The sequence below is a fragment of the Capricornis sumatraensis genome, chromosome 19, assembly GCF_032405125.1.
Source record: "Capricornis sumatraensis isolate serow.1 chromosome 19, serow.2, whole genome shotgun sequence".
Classification (NCBI taxonomy): domain Eukaryota; kingdom Metazoa; phylum Chordata; class Mammalia; order Artiodactyla; family Bovidae; genus Capricornis; species Capricornis sumatraensis.
In genome coordinates, this window is record NC_091087.1 from 28,659,441 (window position 1) to 28,680,706 (window position 21,266).

General features: G+C 40.1%; 1 protein-coding gene and 1 pseudogene across 2 annotated transcripts in view; both read right to left on the reverse strand.

The window, feature by feature from the left end:
- CPEB1 (cytoplasmic polyadenylation element binding protein 1) overlaps window positions 1–21,266 on the reverse strand; it is an 86,672-nt gene that overhangs the window by 28,409 nt on the left and 36,997 nt on the right. The gene's annotated exons all lie outside the window — the stretch shown is intronic.
- LOC138095424 (UBX domain-containing protein 2A pseudogene) lies at window positions 6,928–7,839 on the reverse strand (annotated as a pseudogene).

Here is a 21,266-nt window from a genome sequence, read left to right on the forward strand (position 1 = left end):
TGACTCCTCTGCCAACAAGACTTGGCATGACATTGCTCATGGTCCTCTGCAACTATCATTCTTGAGCATCTGGCAACTAAGGAGGTGAAACAAGGAGAGAAGAGTGACTTCAGGCCTCCATTTATGAAACCATTGTGCAGGATCCATAGTATAAAGGCCCATGGTGCTTGCAAGAAGTCAGCTGAGGCCCCCAGGAAACACAAGATGGCTTCACAGAGCAGATGCCGCATGAGCTGATCCTAGGGGAAAGGGGATCTAGTTCAGAGGAGTTAACAGGAGAGAAGGTAAGCAAGGTTTGTTTGGGCCAACCAAGCCAAGAAGAACTGAGGCAGGAAAATGAAACTGATGCTCAGAAGTGTAGTGAACTGTCTCTTTACACTGTTGAACAATAATTAATGTGGTAAAGCACTCAGGATGAACCAGAGACCAGAGCTAGGGAAGCAGTCAAGGACATACGGGATGAAAGGAAGGAGGAGGAAGAAGGCAGAAAAGCAGATGGATAAGGAGGGAAGAGAAGGGGTTGGGGGCAGAGAAATATGTTAAATGACTTAACAGACTACAAAGCTGCATCTACATCATGACTATAACTGTGAAAACGTTGTTTGTCGATAGATGTTGGTAAAGGAACACAGAAAAACACAGCTTAACGGGGGAGGGTAGCAGGCCACTCACGGATTTATCTTCCTTTAGTCATTGCACAAACAGTATCACAAAAGTGGTGTTCTTTCTTTTTCCTCTTTAGCACTTTGACAAGCACACTATTACAGTCGATACAGCAACCATACTTCAACTCTCTTACAAAATCTCAGCTTCGCCTCTAAATTCAGCCCCTGGGAACAGGAGAGGACACTGCGTCACTGGTCCCCACTAGATTTCTTCTGAATAACTGACTTTACAGTAAGCTGAGGCTACTTAAATCAATGCTTTATGTTCTTAAAAGTTTTTTTAAAGCTCATAAAGTGGCATTTCTAAGAATGTATTTCTAAAAAGACCATTTGAAAGACTATCCCCCAACCCTGCCACTTCTGCCAAATCAGGAAAACAGGAACGATTCTGTAAATCCATTTTGGTAACCTGAAGCAAAAGAGCCACCATGCAAGAAGTCAGACACCTGTCAATATCATGTCAACCACTGTTGCACTGGGGCCCTTGACCACGCACGCCAGGAAGACTACATGTTCCCCTAAAGCAGTGCTTCTCAGACTTTCAAGGGCATGGGGATGACTCGGCAATCAACAACACTGACTGCCTCAGCAGGTGTGGGTTGGGCCCTGGAATCTGTGTTCTTAACCTACTCCCAAGTGATGCCTACACTACTCACGTGCTGACCACACTTTGAGCAGTCCGAGTTTAAAATGGTCTTCCTACCCTAGTCTCTCTCTTCCAGGTAATCACCCCATTCTTACTCAACACCCTCCTCACAGTGTTCATTCTCCCCAGCCACTTTCCTGCTGCCTGGCACATCAAAGCCGACCCTCAGGCTGCAGCTTACTATTAACCTTTCCTTACACTCGTTATCAAACTGTAAAGGCTAAACTTGAGTCAATCACAACTCCAAGAGACAATGTACTGTTAACCAGAGTGCTAATTACAGAGAATGCATGATGCACAGATGCTCAAGGAAACCATCCTTATAATTTCAGCTACACTTTAAGTCACATGACAGATTAAGCTATGAGAGGACACCAGGTTTACTTTGTACTTCTGACCACAAAAGTATAATCACTGGCTTATTTTAGCCTTGACCACACTAATAATCTTCAAATGAATTCTGCAATTTATTTCAAAACGATTTCTATAATGTTTCTGGAAATAAATACTAACAATGTTTAAATTTTATTTATTTTTTTTCAATGTTTAAATTTTAAAATGGCATACACCATGTTCACAAAGTGGAAAATTCAATACTATTAAAAAGCTAATTCCTACCAAATTGATCCACATATTCAATGAAACCCCAATAATATACATGCCTTCAGGTTATTCAGGGGGAAAGGGCTTTTTAAACAAACGGTGCTTAAACAACCAAATATCGCTGGGGGGTAGGGAATGAACCTTGACCTCCAACTCACACCATCTGTAAACATCAGTAGGAATCAGAGAGACCTAAAAGTTTTAACTTTTTAAAACTTCTCTAAGGAAACGTGTCCTATCTTTGTGAGCTTGGGTGGGGGGATGCAGAGCAAGGTTCCCTACGGAAGACACAGAAAGCAATGATCATCAGAGAAAGTTTTGATACACAGGACTTACCAAATGTCTGCACATCAAGACACCATTAAGAAAATAATTATGCAAGTTACAAAACGGTAGAAAATATCTGCAACCGTACCTAACAAATGGCAAGTATCTAGAGTATATAAGAAATCTTAACAACTCAAAAGTTAAAGAAAAAAAATTTTTTTAAAAGCACACTTAAAAAAAGAGCACAGAATCCTCAAAAGGCATTTCACACAGATATACAACTGGACAATAAGCACTTGAAAAACTGCTCAACATTATTAGTCATCAAAGAAATGCAAATTTAACCACAATGAGATACTACTACATATTATGTACCGCTACTACCAGATGGCTAAAATTAAAAGACTGCTCCACAGTTTGCCAACATTTAATATTGCCGATCAGAACTTCCATACATTATTGTATGATGGTTCAATCGCTTTTAGAAAAGCTATGCTGATTTTTCACACAATTTAACAGATACAATTCTGTGACCCAGCAATTCTACTCCAAGGTATTCAACTAAAAAGAATGAAGACCTGCACATGGACAGTGACAGAAGCTTTATGCATGATCACCAAAACCTGGAAAGAGTTCAAGTGACCATTAACAGGAGAATAAAATGTGGTACATACACATATATGCTAGAATATTTCTCAGCAATAAAAAGGAATAGACTACTGATGCATGCAACAACAGCCTTCCCAGGTGGGTCAGTGGTAAAGAACCTGCCTGCCAATACAGGAGATGCAGGTTCGATCTCTGCGTTGAGAAGATGCCCTCAAGGAGGAGATGGAACCCACTCCAGTATTCTTGCCTGGAAAATCCCATGGACAGAGGAGACTGGCAGGCTACAGTCAATGGGGTTGCAAAGAGTCAGAAGAAACTGCAGCTAAATCAAGATGCAACAAGAGAGATGAATCTCACTACACTGAGTGAAATAAACCTTACGTAAAAGTACCTACATATACGACTCCACTTCTTTGAAGTTCTGGAAGAAGCAAAGCTAATAAACAGTGAAACAAGGTGGTTGCCTCCAAGGGACAGAGGTGGGAGCCAACTGGGAAATGGGATGAGGAAACTTTCTGAGGTGATGGCTATGTACATTTTGTGGGGAGTTTCATCCACACATTTGTCAGGATGCACCTAATGACACACATTCTTCTGCATTCCTTGTGCATTTCACTGTTTATTAATTTTACCTCCACGAACCTCTAAACAAATACCAAGCATTAGAGTCAACATGCATACTCAAGTATTAAAGAACCTCTAAACAAATACCAAACATTAGAGTCAATATGCACACTCAAATATTAGGAGTAAATTATACCCATGTCTCCAATTCACTTTGAAATGCATAAAAAAAGGAGGTGGACTGATAAATGGTTGTGTGAGTGCACATGTCATCAGTCATATCTGACTCTCTGCGATCCCGTGAACTGTAGCCAACCAGGGTCCTCATCCATGGGCTTCTCCAGGCAAGAATACTGGAGTAGGTTGCCATGTCCTCCTCTAGGAGATCCTCCCAACCCAAGGATCAAATCAGTGTCTCTTACATCTGCACTGGCAAACAGGCTCTTGACCACTAGCACCACCTGGGCTACAATAAATGGTTAGAGGGATATATAAGCATACTTGATAAATGATTAAGGGGATATATAAACAGACATGTCATAAAGCAAATATGACAAAACGTTCATCGTAGGATCTAGGTGATAAGTATCATAGGTGCTCACTTTACAATTTATTCATCTTTTCTGTATGCATGAAAATGTTCACAATGAAATGGGGGGGGGGATGAAGTTACTTTTTCTGACAAAAAGCAAATCTGAATGAAGTAATTGGTTTGATGATAAGAAATCATTCATTAAATCAGATTTTACAGTTGACATTTTCCATAAGCAGAATAAGTTAAAATCTATAGACCCAAGGTTTTGACAAAACATAAAAACATAATTAAAGCAAGTGATAAAACAAAAAGCATTTTAAGGGAATTCCCGAGCAGTCCAATGGTTAGGACGCCATGCTTTCACTGCTGAGGGCCTGGGTTCAATCTCTGGTTTGGGAATTAAGATTCTGCAAGCTGCACATTGCAGCCAAAAAAAAAAATTTTTGTTTGTTTTAAAATAAACTGTATTTGTAAAGGTGTAGTTTAAATTTAACAATATTTTAATCTTCTCAATCCTTTAGGTAATCTGAGTTAAACACGGTCTCTAAGTGAAAAAAATAACAATAGTCATTTGAAATCTCCATTAAGCATTTTTGGTATACCTTCCCCAAACTGAGAAATTCAATGACCAATGTCTCAAGTAACAAATCCTTTCACAAGTTAGATGGTTTCCAATTCCTTCTTTTCAATAAATACGAAGGAATGAATGGAACTGTCGGCAAGTAAATGACTAAAAATAGATGACTGATTTTTTGCATGTAAGTTAAGGAGTTCAAACAATTGAGCGACATTGCTCTAACAATGTCTTCATGTCCCATCTACTTATTTATGTGAACAAGTTTACTCAACAGGGCACAGATCTATAAAAACAGAAAATAGGAATGTATTTGGTGTTGAAATCCTGAGTCATTCTGGCAATAAGTGAGTCATCCAAAATTACATGAGTTATAAAAATGCCTCATTTATCTCATTAAGAAGCATCTCCAATAAATAATTACTAAAGAAAATTTTTATCAAAAATTTTAAACTTTAGATTGTCTTAATCAATTGTTCTAGCAATCAATGGCCACAGCAATCCAAAACACTTATAAGCCTTTCAGTCACAGGAAATCATTTAAAATTTCAATTTATGTACAATTTTTGTTTCAGAGAAGTATAACGTGATCAACAGAAGACTGAAATATAAAACATTTCATTAGTATAAAATTTTGTGGGAGAAGTAGACTAGAAATACAATAAAGGAGAAAAGGAATAATGAGAAATTCTCTACGATTAAAGAGCTAATTTACAGGTTTCCAAACATAATAAGTATAAAAATCTCTACAGATTTTGATTCCATTAGATACCTTTTTCCAATGAAAATCAAGATACAAAGTTAAACATGCAAGGCATACACTGTACTTTTTAAACTGTTTTTTATTTAAACATTTTAACCATTTTGAAGTTTATTATTTAGAGGCATTAAGTACATTCACATTTTTATGCACCTATTACCATTAACCACTGCCAGAACTTTTTCATATCAAAACAAAACTCTGTACCCATCAGACACTAACTCCCCACTAACCCTTCCCGAGTGTCTGGTAACTAACCATCTTCTGTCTCCAAACTCAACTATTCCAGGTACCTCCAAGAAATGGAGTCATGTAGTATTTGTCCTTTATGTCTGGTTTATTTCACTTAGCAGAATATCATCAGAGTTTATCCATATTGCAGCATGTATCAAAATTTCCTTCCCTTTTAAGGAGGAATAATTTCCCACTGGATGTATATATCACATTTTGTTTATCCATTCGTCTGTCCATGGACATCTGGGTTACTTCCACATCTGGCTACTGTGAACAGTGCTGCTATGAATATCAGTGTACAAACAAAACATGTGTTTACATCCTTGAGTTCACTTCTTTTACGTATATATACTTAGAAGTGGAACTGCTGGATCATATGGTAATTCTATGTTTATTAATTCTTTTTTTTTTTTAGGAACCACCATACTATTTACCACAACAGCTATACCATTTTGCATTCTGCAAAAGCACAATTGTTTCAATTTCTCTACATCCTTGCCAACACTTACTATTTTCTGGTTTGGCTTTTTTTTGAGGGGGTGCAGATAATGACCACTGGAGTGGGTGGTGAGAACTAGATCTCACTGAGGGACACATTGTTTTTTTAAACTTGGATATATACAAGCAAGTGTTCAAAGACTGCTGCTGCCCTGTCCACGACTCCCCAGAGATCATGCTTTTAAAGCCTGCCACACCCCAGGCTTTAATGGTTTTCTTCCTATACCATCCAAGTGGTCCTAACAGCAAGTGCCACCTTTCTTGCTGCATCACTCATCACCGTGATGGTCCACAGGTGGGCATCTGAGCCAACCTGGGTTACAGTAACCCCTCCATGTGACTACAGAGGCCACTCCTCGTATGGGCACAGCTCAAGACAACCTGAGACTCCGTCCCTAAGGTTTTTCTAACTGGGTACTGGAGAGAGAGAATAATTTCCTGACCTCATGATGCCAAAGGATGTGAATGGAGCCCCTTCCTCAGGTAACACAGAGGGTGTTAATGTGCAGAGGGTGAAAATGAAACTCACTCTGAGAGAGAGGCAGCAAAGAAACAGAGTCGTGACAAAACGTCTTCCTATTCTGTGAGCTTCCTATCAACAGCCTCCCAACACATCCCACTTTCTGCTAAAGTTAATTCTAATTAGGTGTCTGATCATTTGCAAATTAAGACTGTTCTGTGTAATTCAAGCCCCTCAACAAGGACTGACCAAACAAGTAATTGCTACAGGCAGGTTGAGAATCTCTGGACGAAAGTCCCTGATGGCCTGTCAGCAGGAAAAGAGCTGGAAGACCACCACAGGTTAAATCTTTTCTTCCTTCTTTCTTTTTATTTATTTATTTTTTTTTTTGCTGTTTGGGAATGATATTTTAATGAAAGATGCTGTGCACATATTTCCTACTTTATACCATAGTAAGATTTTAAATGATAAGTTATTGAATATATCTTATGTTGAATAAATGATATTTGAAAATAAGTATATTTTTCTTTCTGAGTAGCCTTCTGGAAAAAGTTCACTGAATATAGTTTCCAGTAATAGTTTACTTTCCTAACTTGTACTTACAGCAGGGAATTGAAACAGTGTAAAACCCAGAAAATCTGACTTTCCCTTGTTTTGATTTGCATGTCCACTTATGACCATCATTTTTGGGGAAACTTTCCACTTAGTATCAAAAATCAATGCTATGAAAGTTCTTTAAAAGGTTCAGCGGTTTTTTTGAGTCTCTGAATGATTACAGCATTCTGTAAATCAGCTTCTTCCAGTGTGAGTGTTTCATCTAGCAATTTGAGGAAAGGAAGAGCAGTTGCCAGGGAAAAGGGAGGACTCCTCTGAGATCCCTGGTATTTTTCGATGAAGTCTTTGATGTGGCTTATCCTATGAGAAATGTTAAATTTTTGGACAATCCTTTTCCCGTTGGCTAACCAGATCTGTATATTAGTGATGGGTTCCAGATTGTTTAGTGGGACAGCAGACAACTTATTTTTATTCTCAACTTCAATATTCTTAGCTTTAGAAACAATTTTTGGTGTAGCACTTCCCAGTCTGTGACCTTGTCCTGAGAAGGGCTGAAACACAGGCTTTGTTGACATACATACTTCATTTTTCTTATCTTCAACTTTAACATCCACCTCCTCTTTATCAAAAACTCCCTGTAATTCTAAAGGTAATTCCCCTTTTTTGATGGAGTTCAGAAACTGTTGACTTGCACCATCAGAATAACTTCTGAAATCATCATTGACAGTGAATCCATTTTTCCATAATTTTATACTTACATCTACCTGTTTCTTTTGTTCAGTGGGAGACAAACATTTGGCACCAACCTTCTGAGCTTCCTCAAAAAGGCATTCTTCCTTTATACTTTCAAGATTATCCACTTCTTTCATTCTCTTTTGTTTTACTCCCGGCGCGGCCGCTGGAGGGGGCCGCGCCGCGCCGTCGCCTCGCAGCCTCGGTCTGTCTGCTCAGGGGCCGCAGGCGCCGCCGCCGCCGGGCTGGAGCCCCTCAGATGAGGAGCACCGCCGCCCCCAGGCCCAGTCGAGCTCGGCGGCCGGGCCGCTGGAACCGCGCGCGCCTCCCCCGGTCAACGCCGCCCGGCGCCGAGTACGCGCCGAGGCTGGCTCTGCGCAGACCCGAGCGCGCGCGCTCGGGGGCGGGGCTGGCGGCGGCGGCGGCTGCTTGCCCAGTGGCCCGCGCCGATGGCGGCCGCCTCCTTCCTCCTGCGGCCGCTGCTGCTTCCTCCCTTCTTTCTTTTTAAACTAGTGAGCAAACAAGGCTCAGACAAGGCCAAAGTGCCAAAGTTGTTAAGTGGCAGAGGTGGGATCATAACTCAGGGACCAACCTACCCTTCTGCCTCATCCCTACTCTGGGTACTTTCTCAGACCCAGGTCTACACTCACACATGCCCCAGCTCAGACTTGCTTTATTGGTAAATTATTTATTTTCTGAAAACAAATAATTCTAAGCCACTTTAATAGCATTGGTCTCTTCAAGCTGATTCAGACAAATATGCCAGCCACAGTGGAAACCTAAGTACTTGTACCTTTTTTTTTCCACATGCTATGTACTTTTTCTGTGTCATGCATTCTCTAGCCATCTTTCAAGACCGGGCACTCCTACTATCATTAAATTATTAATGGATTCCATTCTCACCAGTTAGATCCCCATGGAGCTTTGTCCTAAACCCATCCCATCCTACCAGGAGTTCAACTCTTAACACTAGCTCCTCCCTATTCTTATTATCCTTGCCCCAATCGCCTACTTATTCAGTAAAATGTCAATTTCACACTTTGGTGTTTCCAAGATTCCACTGCCATGTACATACATAGTTTTTGAAGCTGACAATTTAATTTCTTCCTGGTGGAGAACAAGAAAGAAGACTGATGACTGAAGTCTAGCCCCACCTACTTTATGGCTTCTGGTAGGGAGCTTCTGAAGCAGAATGCTTTCCAGACCCCAGTCCAGAGTCCTGGAATACAACATGCTGTCCATGCGGTATCCCCTACACTAGTTTTATGTTATACTAAAACCAGTATAACCTAATCAGGCTTCCCTGGTGGCTCAGATGGTAAAGAATTTGCCTGGAGTGGAGGAGACACAGGAGCTGCAGGTTCGATCCCCTGGGTCGGGAAGATCCCCTGGAGAAGGAAACGGCAACCCACTCCAGTATTCTTGCCTGGAGAATTCCATGGACAGAGGAGCCTGGTGGGCTCTAGTCCATGCGGATGCAAAGAGTTGGACACGACTGAGTGACTAACATCTAAACACAGTGAAATTTTACTTTCCCTGACGCTATGCTGGTTCAAATTTGGGATTCGTAGAAGTTCCTTGAACATTACATCATATTGGAGACCTCTTACAGGGCCAAACAATAATAATGTTGGTCAGTTGCTCAATTGTGTCTGACTTTTTGTGACCCCATGAACTGCAGCACATCAAACTTCCCTGTCATCCACTATCTCCTGGAGTTTGCTCAAACTCATATCCATCGAGTTGGTGATGCCATCCAACCATTTCATCCTCTGTTGTCCCCTTCTCCTCCTGTCTTCGATCTTTTCCAGCATCAGGGTCCTTTCTAAATGAGTCAGTTCTTCGCATAAGGTGGCCAAGGTATTAGAGCTTCAGCTTTAGCATCAGTCCCTTCCAGTGAACATTCAGGGTTGATTTCCTTTAGGATTGACTGGTTTGATCTCCTTACAGTCCAAGGGACTCTCAAGAGTGGCCAAAGCATGGGAGAATCAGCTTCTAGAGAAGACAAAAGCTAGTGATTTATAAAGGACTGTGTGGGACGTCCCTTGTGGTCCAGTGGTTAAGACTCCACACTTTCAACACAGAGTGCATGGGTTCAATCCCTGGTCAGAGAAGTAAGATCGCACTTGCCCTGTGCTGTGCTTAGTCACCTCTGACTCTTTGTGACCCCATGGACTGCAACCCGCCAGACTCCTCTGTCCATGCGGATTCTCCAGGCAAGACTACTGAGTGGGTTGCCATGCCCTCCTTCAGGAATCTTTCCAAACCAGGAATTGAACCCAGGTCTCCCAAATTGCAGGTGGATTCTTTACCATCTGCCAAAAAAAAAAAAAAAAAAAAAAAGAATTGGGTGTTTCAAGTAAGAGAGCAAACTAGTACATTTCTGAAGGGCAACCTAACATGCGCACTTAAATGCTTTAAAAACAGCTATTTGATGAAAAAATTTTGCTTTTAGAGATTCATCCTATGTCCAAATAATCACAGATACAGGCAAATGTACTTCTACTAGTCTTTAAAGTAGACACCTATTTAAGTAAACTATCTCTAACAATTTGAAATTCTTAACTTTTTGTACTATGAACTATTTGGCAATGTGCTGAAGCCTATGAACAGATACCTTCTAAGTATGATGTAACGTACGTAAGCAGTGATAATTTCATACTGATGAATGTAAACACTTCAAGGCATGTGCAATGACTGTAAAGGAATCAGACAGGAAACGTCTGATCATCCTACTGATGGTTATTATTGCCAAAGAATTAGATCCTGCTAGTATTACTGTGACTTTGCACCCACATTTAGGAGGAAATGCTACATTTCAGTTAAACACTGGTGACAATAAATATCTAAGTTTTTATCTGCCCAAGATATCTGACTCCCTAAATTCTATCCATGAACCCAGGTTAAGAATCCCACAATGCATCAATCTACAAAGTAAAACGCTATGTAACCCCGAAAAAGAAAGTTAATGACACAGAAAGATAAAAGGAAAAGAAAGAGGCAAATTACTATACAGCACGTTCAGAAAGCTTTCTCTTTAATATGTTATAAAAATATTAGAGAGAGGTACTAAAATAGTAATAGTAGTTATAACTGGGTAGTGGGATTACATATGATTTTTTTCCTTCTAATATATGATTTATTCAAAAATTTTACAGTGAACATATTATTATAGCCAGAAAAAAGTATAAGTTATTAAGAAGGGTACGGTAATTCAAACTTAATATCCCAGAAATCAATTTGAAAAATTAAAAATTTCTATACAGAAATCTATATTGAGACTTTAATGTTAGAAGTTCAGTGACAACATAAATTAGGATTAAAATCCTATTCAACTAGAATAAACCACAGAATATTAAAAACAGAAGACTTTGGAGTCTACTTAGTCTAAGCCCCTTATTTCACGGTAGAAACACCCTATCTAGAACTGATTCCAGAAGCCTCAATCCTTGACCGCTATACTTTCCCTCTTCCCCTTAACTGTACTCATTTCTTCTTCAGTCAAAAACATGAAAAAAACATCTACATTCAGAAACTGGAAAGCACACACTAAAACGGGATTGATTCTACCTGTGATCAAGACATAACCAAGCCTTAGGCTTTTTGTGGCAGAACCCTGATATTCCAGCAGATGGGGATGGTACTACAAAGAACAAGCCTTTCAGAAATTAAACACTACACTCCCTACTTAATGAGGAAAAGCAGAGTCTGGAAAGTCTTGAGAACAATCACACAAGATGCATCTTTCCACGGCCTGAGTTTTAAGCTTGGCCCCCCCCAACTCTCCACTGCAGCGCTTCCACCTTCGCACTTCTCAAGTCCAAGTGCTGCTCTGCCCACTGTGCCTGGAAGCGGCTGAGAATGCTAAAGGGCATCGGGTCGGCAGCGCTGACACAGTGAGGGTCGGACCCAGAGACGCTGGCAGCATCCAGCTCTGCTTGTTCTCCACTCCTCTTGCCTTATAGCAGGCCCTGAAGACAGAAGTGAGCCCAGGACTGCCCCAGGCGCAGCGGCAACCGCCTCCCCCAGATGCTCCACTAGCAACCCTCCAGAGGCCCAACTCCAGCAGCTGGAGAGGCCTGGCTTTCTGGAGTGCCTCGTGGGCCCCAACTGTTCACCTGCACCAGGGCTTCAGGAAGTTGGCTGGTCAAACTACCCTGGTCTTTCAGCATCCCGTTCCTTTCTCTGCTGTGTAACGAGAAGGTTCTATAACAAATCCCTTAGTTCGTAATACTCATTGCGGTTCTGCCTTCTGAGCATCAGGACACTGAATGGAATGTCATTCCCACAGGAAACCTGGCAGCCGCCGATCTCTTTTAGAGAGCCAAGGGCGGGAGCATGCCTGGGCTGCAGAGTCACAAGGCGGAGATGGGGAGGCTGCTCGCTGTCCTGCCAGCCTCATACACATTCCTTTGGAGTGGTCAGCATCAACTCAGAAGCCACTGAGCCCTTCAGAAGTAGCTGTGACAAGTGGGGAATGAATTCTAAACTTTAATTCATTGAAATTTAAGTTAAAAATCTGGCAGTTCTAGTCTGTTACCAGAAAACTTTTCAGTATGATTCAATACAAGTTAAAGGCGTGAATCTATATTTTCAACATTATGACACCTAAATCATACCAACTACTTCTGATGAAAACTTACAGTTTAAATCAAGATGAGCTGTGAGTATAACATAATGCATATCATGAGAATAAGCCACATATCATTTCACAAAAAACATGTGTCCAACCACTATGCTGTACACCTAAAACTAATAGAATGTTATATCAATTATCTCAATTTTTAAAATTTCTGCATTTTGAAGACATAGTATAAAAAAATCAAAAATCAAAATATCTGAATAATTTTCTATATAGAACACGTTGATATTTTACATTGAATATATATATTAACTCAAGTATAGTTGATGTATAATCTTATATAAGCTACAGGTGTGGCACATGGGTACATGCTCAGTCCTGTTCAACTCTTGGTGACCCCACAGACTGTAGCCCACCAGGCTCCTCTGTGTATGGGATTCTCAAAGCAAGATTTACTGGAGTGGGCTGCCGCTTCCTTCTCCACGGGGTCTTCCCGACCCAGGGATCAAACCTGTGCACTGGCAGGTGGATTCCTTATCACTATTAAGGGTGTATGACACAGTAATTCACAATTTTTAAAGGTTATGCTCCATTTATAATTGTTATAAAATATGGTTATATTCCCTGCATTGTACAATATATCCTTGTAGTTTATTTTATACATTACTGTTTGTATGTCTTAACTCCCTGTCTTATCTCCCCCTCCATACACACTGGTAACCACCAGTTTGTTCATTTGTTCTCTGCATCTGTGAACGTTTGTTTTTTTTTTAAATTAGCAACCTAAATGTCCATCAAGAGATGAATGGATAAACTTGTGATGTGTATGCACACACGTGCACACACACACACAGAGGAATACTACTCAGCCATAAAAAAGAATTAAAATTTTGCCATTTGCAACAACTGGAGGGCATCATGTCAAGTGAAATAAGTCAGAGACAAATACTGTATGATATCACTTACATGTGAAATCTAAAAAATAAAACCAATGAATATATTATTAAATTTTTAAAAATACCATCTGGAGAATGCAGTAAACCCATTTTACAGGTACTAATTCCAAGGCTCAAAAGAAGTAAAGCAATGTGAGCAAGGTGAAGCTAACACTCAGTGTGGACATACCTATTATGTTTTTAAAAAAGACAACACACAAATAGTGTAAAAAGTAAAAGATCACTTTTATGTTCCTACAACACATCTCCATCCTCAATTCTAGTCTCTGAATTAACAGTTTACTCTATATTCCTCTCGTAACATTTCCTATGCATTTTTTAATACCTTTTATCAACACTGATACTATCCAACTTTAAGTTCTGCCAAAATAACGGGTTAAAAAATGTATTTAGGGAACCCTCTTACACTGTTGGTGGGAATGCAAACTAGTACAGCCACTATGGAGAACAGTGTGGAGATTCCTTAAAAAACTGGAAATAGAACTGCCATACGACCCAGCAATCCCTCTGCTGGGCATACACACTGAGGAAACCAGAACTGAAAGAGACACGTGTACCCCAGTGTTCATCACAGCACTGTTTATAATAGCAAGGACATGGAAGCAACCTAGATGTTCATCAGCAGACAAATGGATAAGAAAGCTGTGGTACACATACACAATGGAGCATTAAAAAGAATGCATTTGAATCAGTTCTAATGAGGTGGATGAAACTGGAGCCTATTATACAGAGTGAAGTAAGCCAGGGGAGGGGGGAGGGAGGGGGGTTCAGGATGGGGAACACGTGTACACCCGTGGCGGACTCATGTCAATGTATGACAAAACCAATACATTATTGTAAAAAAATAAATAAAAGCAACTCAAAATGGGGAAAAAAAATGTATTTATCTATTAAAGAAGACTCTAGTCTCCTAGCTAGTCAGGCACTAGCTAGGCAACAGGAATATAGTAAGTAAGGAAAAAGCTACAGCTCCTGCCTGGAAGGACTTACAATCAAGTGGTAAAGACAATCTATATAATCACGGAAGTGATAAACTATCATGTGAGTCAAGTGCAAGGAAGGAAAGAGACATGATGATATGAAAGTATTAACGTTGTCCCCTGCTTACTTAACTTACATGCAGAGTACATAATGAGAAATTCTGGACTGGAAGAAACACAAGCTAGACTCAAGATTGCCGGGAGAAATATCAGTAACCTCAGATATGCAGGTGACACCACCCTTATGGCACAAAGTGAAGAGGAACTAAAAAGCCTCTTGATGAAAGTGCAAGAGGAGAGTGAAAAAGTTGGCTTAAAGCTCAACATTCAGAAAACGAAGATCGTGGCATCCGGTCCCATCACTTCATGGGAAATAGATGAGGAAACAGTGGAAACAGGGTCAGAATTTATTTTTTGGGCTCCAAAATCACTGCAGATGTGACTGCAGCCATGAAATTAAAAGACGCTTACTCCTTGGAAGGAAAGTTATGACCAACCTAGACAGTATATTCAAAAGCAGAGACATTACTTTGCCAACTAAAGTCCGTCTAGTCAAGGCTATGGTTTTTCCTGTGGTCATGTATGGATGTGAGAGTTGGACTGTGAAGAAGACTAAGTGCCAAAGAATTGATGCTTTTGAACTGTGGAGTTGGAGAAGACTCTTGAGAGTCCCTTGGACTGCAAGGAGATCCAACCAGTCCATTCTGAAGGAGATCAGCCCGGGGATTTCTTTGGAAGGACGGATGCTAAAGCTGAAACTCCAGTACTTTGGCCACCTCATGAGAAGAGTTGACTCATTGGAAAAGACTCTAATGCTGGGAGGGATTGGGGGCAGGAGGAGAAGGGGACGACGGAGGATGAGATGGCTGGATGGCATCACGGACTCGATGGGCTTGAGTCTGAGTCAACTCTGGGAGCTGGTGATGGACAGGGAGGCCTGGCGTGCTGTGATTCATGGGGTCGCAGAGTCGGACACGACTGAGCGACTGAACTGAACTGGCCTAACAGGAATGCTGGTTAAGATTTCCTTAACTATGCTTTTCAAATATCTTGCTCATCTAATTTACAACATTTCATATTAGATAGTTGAGGCATTCCCTCCATCCCAAACTGAAGAAATAAAAATAGACAGTAGCTATCAATGTAATTTCCTCTGCCCTTTTTTGAGGATGAGTTCTTACCAGGTGGCCTTTCTTCTACTTTAGCAAGCTAGCATTATTGTGTTCTGTAAGGTTAAAAAGAAAATTCTAAAAATATTTTGACAACATTTTTCAAAGCACTCTGGAAGATTTAAAGCACTGTCCTAGAAGCCTTTAGTTTTAAATATTAATTCCCTTTTTAAAAGGGCACATTAAATAAATTTGACCTCTCCCTCTCTGGGTTTTGGTCAAAATGAAAAGTTCCTTAAGCTACCATTTGTCTAGGATAGCCAGATAGATAAGATGGCAAAAACCAAAACTCAACTGATCTGCATAAGAATAAACAGTACCACTTACAAGTTAGCTTGTACTTTTGCGTTTAAGGGGAAAGGAATTTAAGGATATAGTTAAAACTGATTTCACAGCTATTCTAAATTTGGATTCTCACCTGTATACACACCTTTGTACACAGGGATACAGGACTATACAGGGTATGGCTTTAAAATGATTTCTATCCCCAACCATCATTAACATTTCAGAGTTTAAGCTGCCTTTAAGGAGTATCTCCAGTCTAAACCTACTTGAAAGCATTTTCTCCCTGAGATTTGATTCATTAGAAATAGGATAACAATGAATTAAAAACCGACACATCTTGTTTTAACTTAATAAAGGAAGGAATCACAACTGTCTTTAAGGTAGTTTGATTTTTCAGTGCCCAGTGTAGTTTCCAGCCCTGTAGGAAAAAGAAAGGTCTGGGGACTTTCCAGGCAGTCCTGTGGTTAACACTCCACGCTTCCAATGCGGGCGGCATGGGTTGGGATCCCTGTTTGGAGAATCCCCACAATCCGTGAGGCTCAGCCAAAAAGAAAAAGGAAAAAAAAAAAGGTCGGCAGGAAATTCAACAAGGAAAAACGAACTTACAGTGTTCGTTTTTAAAAAATTTGTATTCCACTTTAAAAGAAACAGAAATTAAATTAAGAATTCTAGTTACCAAACCAGAAAACTAAAGGTATGATAGTCAATGGTGCTCATTTGATAGTCATTTTGATAGTTTTCTTCTCTGCATATGTGGTGAGACAAGCATTCACATCTGCTAGAGGGCTCATAAAAGGACAGCATATCCAAAAAATATCCAAAATGTTAAAAAATATTAACTGTTCAACTTGGTAATTTTATTGCTTAAAAAATCTCTAATTAATTATACTCATAAATGCAGAGAAATATCTACCTATAAAGATGTTTGTCACAAAGGCAGATGGTGAAAAATTAATTCCTTCATAATGGAGAAGGAACTTAAACATTAAAATTCATACCTCAGCACATGATAAAATAAGAATGCAATAAGAGTTGGGAACAGAGAATAAACTATAGAAAGCACGATCATAACTGCATAAAATATCCAGAAATACGTAGAAACAGACTAACAGTCATCTAAACGACTGAAACAGACTGTAGGGTGTATCTGTACTTGAATTCTCCAAACTGCCTACAGCAAAGGTAAATTACAAAATCAATTCAGAAAATGATTTTAAGAATCTAAAAATCTGAGTATGACTCTCTGATAAAGTAAGTCACAATACAGTAAAGCAAAAACCAAAAAGAACCACAGAACATTTAGATAAAAATGAACTATCTTCTTTTAAGAAAACAATTTTGTGAAACTGTTATTAGTGGGACTTCCCTGGGGATCCAGTAGTTAAGAAAGCACCTTCCAATGCAGGGGAGACATGGTTCGATCCCTGGTCGGGGAACTAAGATCCCATATACCGCAGAGCTACTAAGCCTGCACACCCCAACTACAGAGTCTATGAATCCAGAGTCTGGGAACCCGGAGCCCATGGGGCACAACTAGAGAGTCCATGCACTGTAACAAAAGATCCTGTGTGCTGCTCTAAGACCCAACACAGCCAAACAGACACATTTCTAAAGAGTTATTAGTGGGATTCCCTGGTGGTTAAGAATCTGCCTGTCAACGCAGGGGTCATGGGTTCAATCCCTGGAACACGAAGATCCCATATGCTGCGGAGCAACTAAGCCCATGTGCCACAGCTACTGAAGCCCTGGCTCCCCTAGAGCCTGTGCTCCGTAACAAGAGAAGCCACTGCAACGAAAAGCCCGTGCATTCCAACTAGAGCAGCCCCCACTCACTGCAGCTAGACAGCCCAAGCAGCAGCAGAGACTCAGCACAGCCAAAAATAAACAAGAAAGTAAAGCTTCTTAAAAAAAGGCTATTAGTCACAGTATGCACAACTTCATATTCTTCTTTCTTACCTAAAGTGAGAATAATCTCCTTCCTCAAATTCCCCAGCCCAGAGGTGCCTTTCAAAGATTCTTTCAGGCACACAAACATATGAATGAACATCTTTCTTCTTAATGTACACAAAGCATAAAATATATTATTTCACAGGTTTTTTCTTTCCAAATAATGTATTTTGGAGAGTTTCCCATATGTGCACATAGAGACTGTCTTTCTTCTTTGGTGACAGGCAGTTCATTCTATGAACATAATACTGATAATATATATAATTATTTCTCTATTGATGGACATTCAGGTTGGTCCTAGTAGCTGTTATTTCTTCTATAAATTATAAAAGGGCAATAAACATTCCTCCACTTTTATTTTGGCTTTCTCAGGCAAACATACTTGATAAGTGCAGATACCTTATGATCCAATAGGTTTACATTTGATAAGGCACTTGCCAAAATTGCCCCAAAAAGTCAAACCAGTCTAAATTTTCAACTACATGAGCACTATCTCTCCATGGCTTTGGCAAACTTTACTTTTTATGAATCTGACAGGTAAAAAAATAAAATACCATTGTTCAAGCGTGTGATAAGATTCTGAAACTGAATGGCAAAGGTCTACCATACCTCCTTAATTTACTTTTATAAAATTCAGCATTCTTTCATTTATTTGTCCCCATTTTCCCTATAATTTCTAGCTCATAAAATGATTCACTAAGTATGCCAGAAAAAAGCTGATTCTCCCTCACAATCAGCAAGTCTTGTTAAACTGACTTCTGAAATCCACACTGAATCTGTCTGCTTACCTGTCTGGATTATCTCCAAACCAGTCCAAGCCCACACACATTTCCTGTGGCAGCCTCCTGACCTTTCTCAGCTTCACCACCTCCCACACCCTCCAAGTCCTGCCACCCCTTAAATGCACCAGATTCAGGACCATCAACCCACTCCAAGGCCTTGCTGTTCCCTCTGCTTGTACTGATTTTCTCCTGGTATCAATCCAGTTTCTTCTCTACATGGCTGGCTCATCACTCAGGTCTTTAGCTGAAACGTCATGTCCTTAGAGTCAGGCCTTCCCTCAGTAGTACATCGGGAAATAATTTATGCAACCACTAAGCCCCACCCCTAGTCATTCCTTATCATGTCCCTCTGTTTAGTTTCTTTTCCTATTACTTAGCATAAACCAAAATATTATGTCTCTTACTCCCGACCATTATTTCTGCATTTATGTATAGTTCACAGAACATCTTTACAGAAGCACAGATGTTCACAACTGTATTCATAGCACCTAGCGCAGTTTATCATATGTTGACTAAAAGAACTGTCTCTTCATGTGTGTCTCAACCATTTTACCAGGGTTGTTAGTCTCATTAATTCATAAGAATACTCTAAGAAAGCTAACGCTCTATTATGTAATGCAACTATCTTTTCTCCTTGATCACATATTCACCAATTAAAAGCACACAATTCAAAGGTTTTTTGTACTTCCACAGAGTTGTGCAATGATCACAATTAAATTTAGAACATTCTACCACCCCACAAGGAAAACCCTTCATCAGTCACTCACTTTCCCTCCTACCTCTCCCAGCCCAAAGCAACTCATTCATCTCTTTCTGTATTAGCCTACACTGGGCATCTCCTGTAAGTGGAATGAGAGAACAAGTGGTTTTCCTTAACTAGTTTTTTTCACTTTTAGCACACTATCTATGGTTCATTCATGTTTTAGTATGAATCTGGTCTTCATTCCTTTTTACTGGCAACTATTCCACCCTATGGATATACCACACTTTGTTACACCACTCATCAACTGACATCTGAATTGTTTCCATGTGTGGGGTATTGTGTGGATTCATGTTTTCATTACTCTCAGGAACAAACTTCTGGGTCATTCAATAACTCTATGCTTAACCTCTGGCGTAACTGCCACACTGTTTTTCAAAGCAGTTGTAATATTTCACATTAGCAATGCATGACTCCAAAGAAAGACAGTGCTAAAGAATGTTCAAACTACCATACAATCGAGGGCAGGAAAAGAAGGTGGCAGCAGAGGATGAGATGGTTAGATGGCATAACCGACTCAATGGACATGAGTTTGAGCAAACTCCAGGAGATAGTGAAGAACAGGGAAGCCTGGCATGCAGCAGTTCAAGCGGTTGCAAAGAGCTGGACACAACTTAGCAGCTGAACAACAATGTATGGGAGTTCTAGTTTAACAACTTTATTACCTGTCTTTTTACCCCCTTTCTTATAGGCATCCTATTGGGTGTGAAAAAGCTCAACTGTTCACACACTAGACAATCTGAGCCAGAAAGGGTGACTGCAATGGGTCAAGACACAAACACACTAAATCCATGAGTCCACAATGACACTGAAAACAAATGATTGGTCAGCTTTGGAGAAGTCTGGAAAGCCAGCTCAATATTTTCAAAGAAAATAGAGAAGGATAATTAAGCATTTATCTGCCTTTTCTCAGGGTCATCTTTTTCAGGTTAACCAAATAGTTGATGAAAGTAAGCTTACTTTTGTAAAAGCATGTCAGCTAATAAATGAATGCATGAGAATTAGAAAATTGCTATTTGGGAACCCCTAATAAATTAGTAATGATCAATAGCTGCCAAGATCACTTTACAGAAGTATACAGTATCCATTATGGAATATTCTTCCATTCAGAGGGCAGGCTGGTGTAAACTTATACAGTATCTGCAAACATTTTCGGGCCATCTCTAATACAAAAGCCCATTTTAAAATACAAATTATTATAATGAGAACCTATTGTACAGCACAGGGAACTCTACTCAGTGCTCTGTGGTGACCTAAGTGGTAAGGAAACCCAAAAAAGAGGGGACATATCATATGGATAGCTGATTTCCTCTGCTGTACAACAGAAAATAACACAACATTGTAAAGCAACTATACTCCAGAAAAAAAAATTTTTAATTGGGAAAAAAAATACAAATTACAAGCAGTATTGACCAAGTATTTTCAGAAAACCAATAGATTAAAGGAAACAGCCATCTTAAAACCTATACTTGAAGAAATAAAGGATCATAAAGCCAAAAACAAGATTTTAAAATAATTATTGGGCTTCCTTTGTGGTTCAGCTGATAAAGAATCCACCTGCAATGCGGGAGATCTGGGTTCGATCTCTGGATAGGGAAGATCCCCATGAGAAGAAAAAGGCTACCCACTCCAGTATTCTGGCCTGGAGAATTCCATGGACTGTCTAGTCCATGGACTCACAAAGAGAGACATGGTTTTTCCAGTAGTCATGTATGGATGTGAGAGTTGGACCATAAAGACAGCTGAGCACCAAAGAATTGATGCTTTTGAACTGTGGTGTTGGAGAAGACTCTTGAGAGTCCTTTGGACTGCAAGGAGATCCAACCAGTCCATCCTAAAGGAGATCAGTCCTGAATATTCATTGGAAGGACTGATGCTGAAACTGAAGCTTCAATACTTCAGCCACCTGATGGGAAGAACTGACTCACTGGAAAAGACTTTGATGCTGGCAAAGACTGAAGGCAGGAGAAGGGGACAACAGAGGGTAAGATGGCTGGATGGTATCACTGACTTGATAGACATGAGTTTGAGCAACCTCCGGGAGTTGGTGATGGACAGGGAAGCCTAGCGTGCTGCAGTCCATGGGGTCACAAAGAGTCGGAC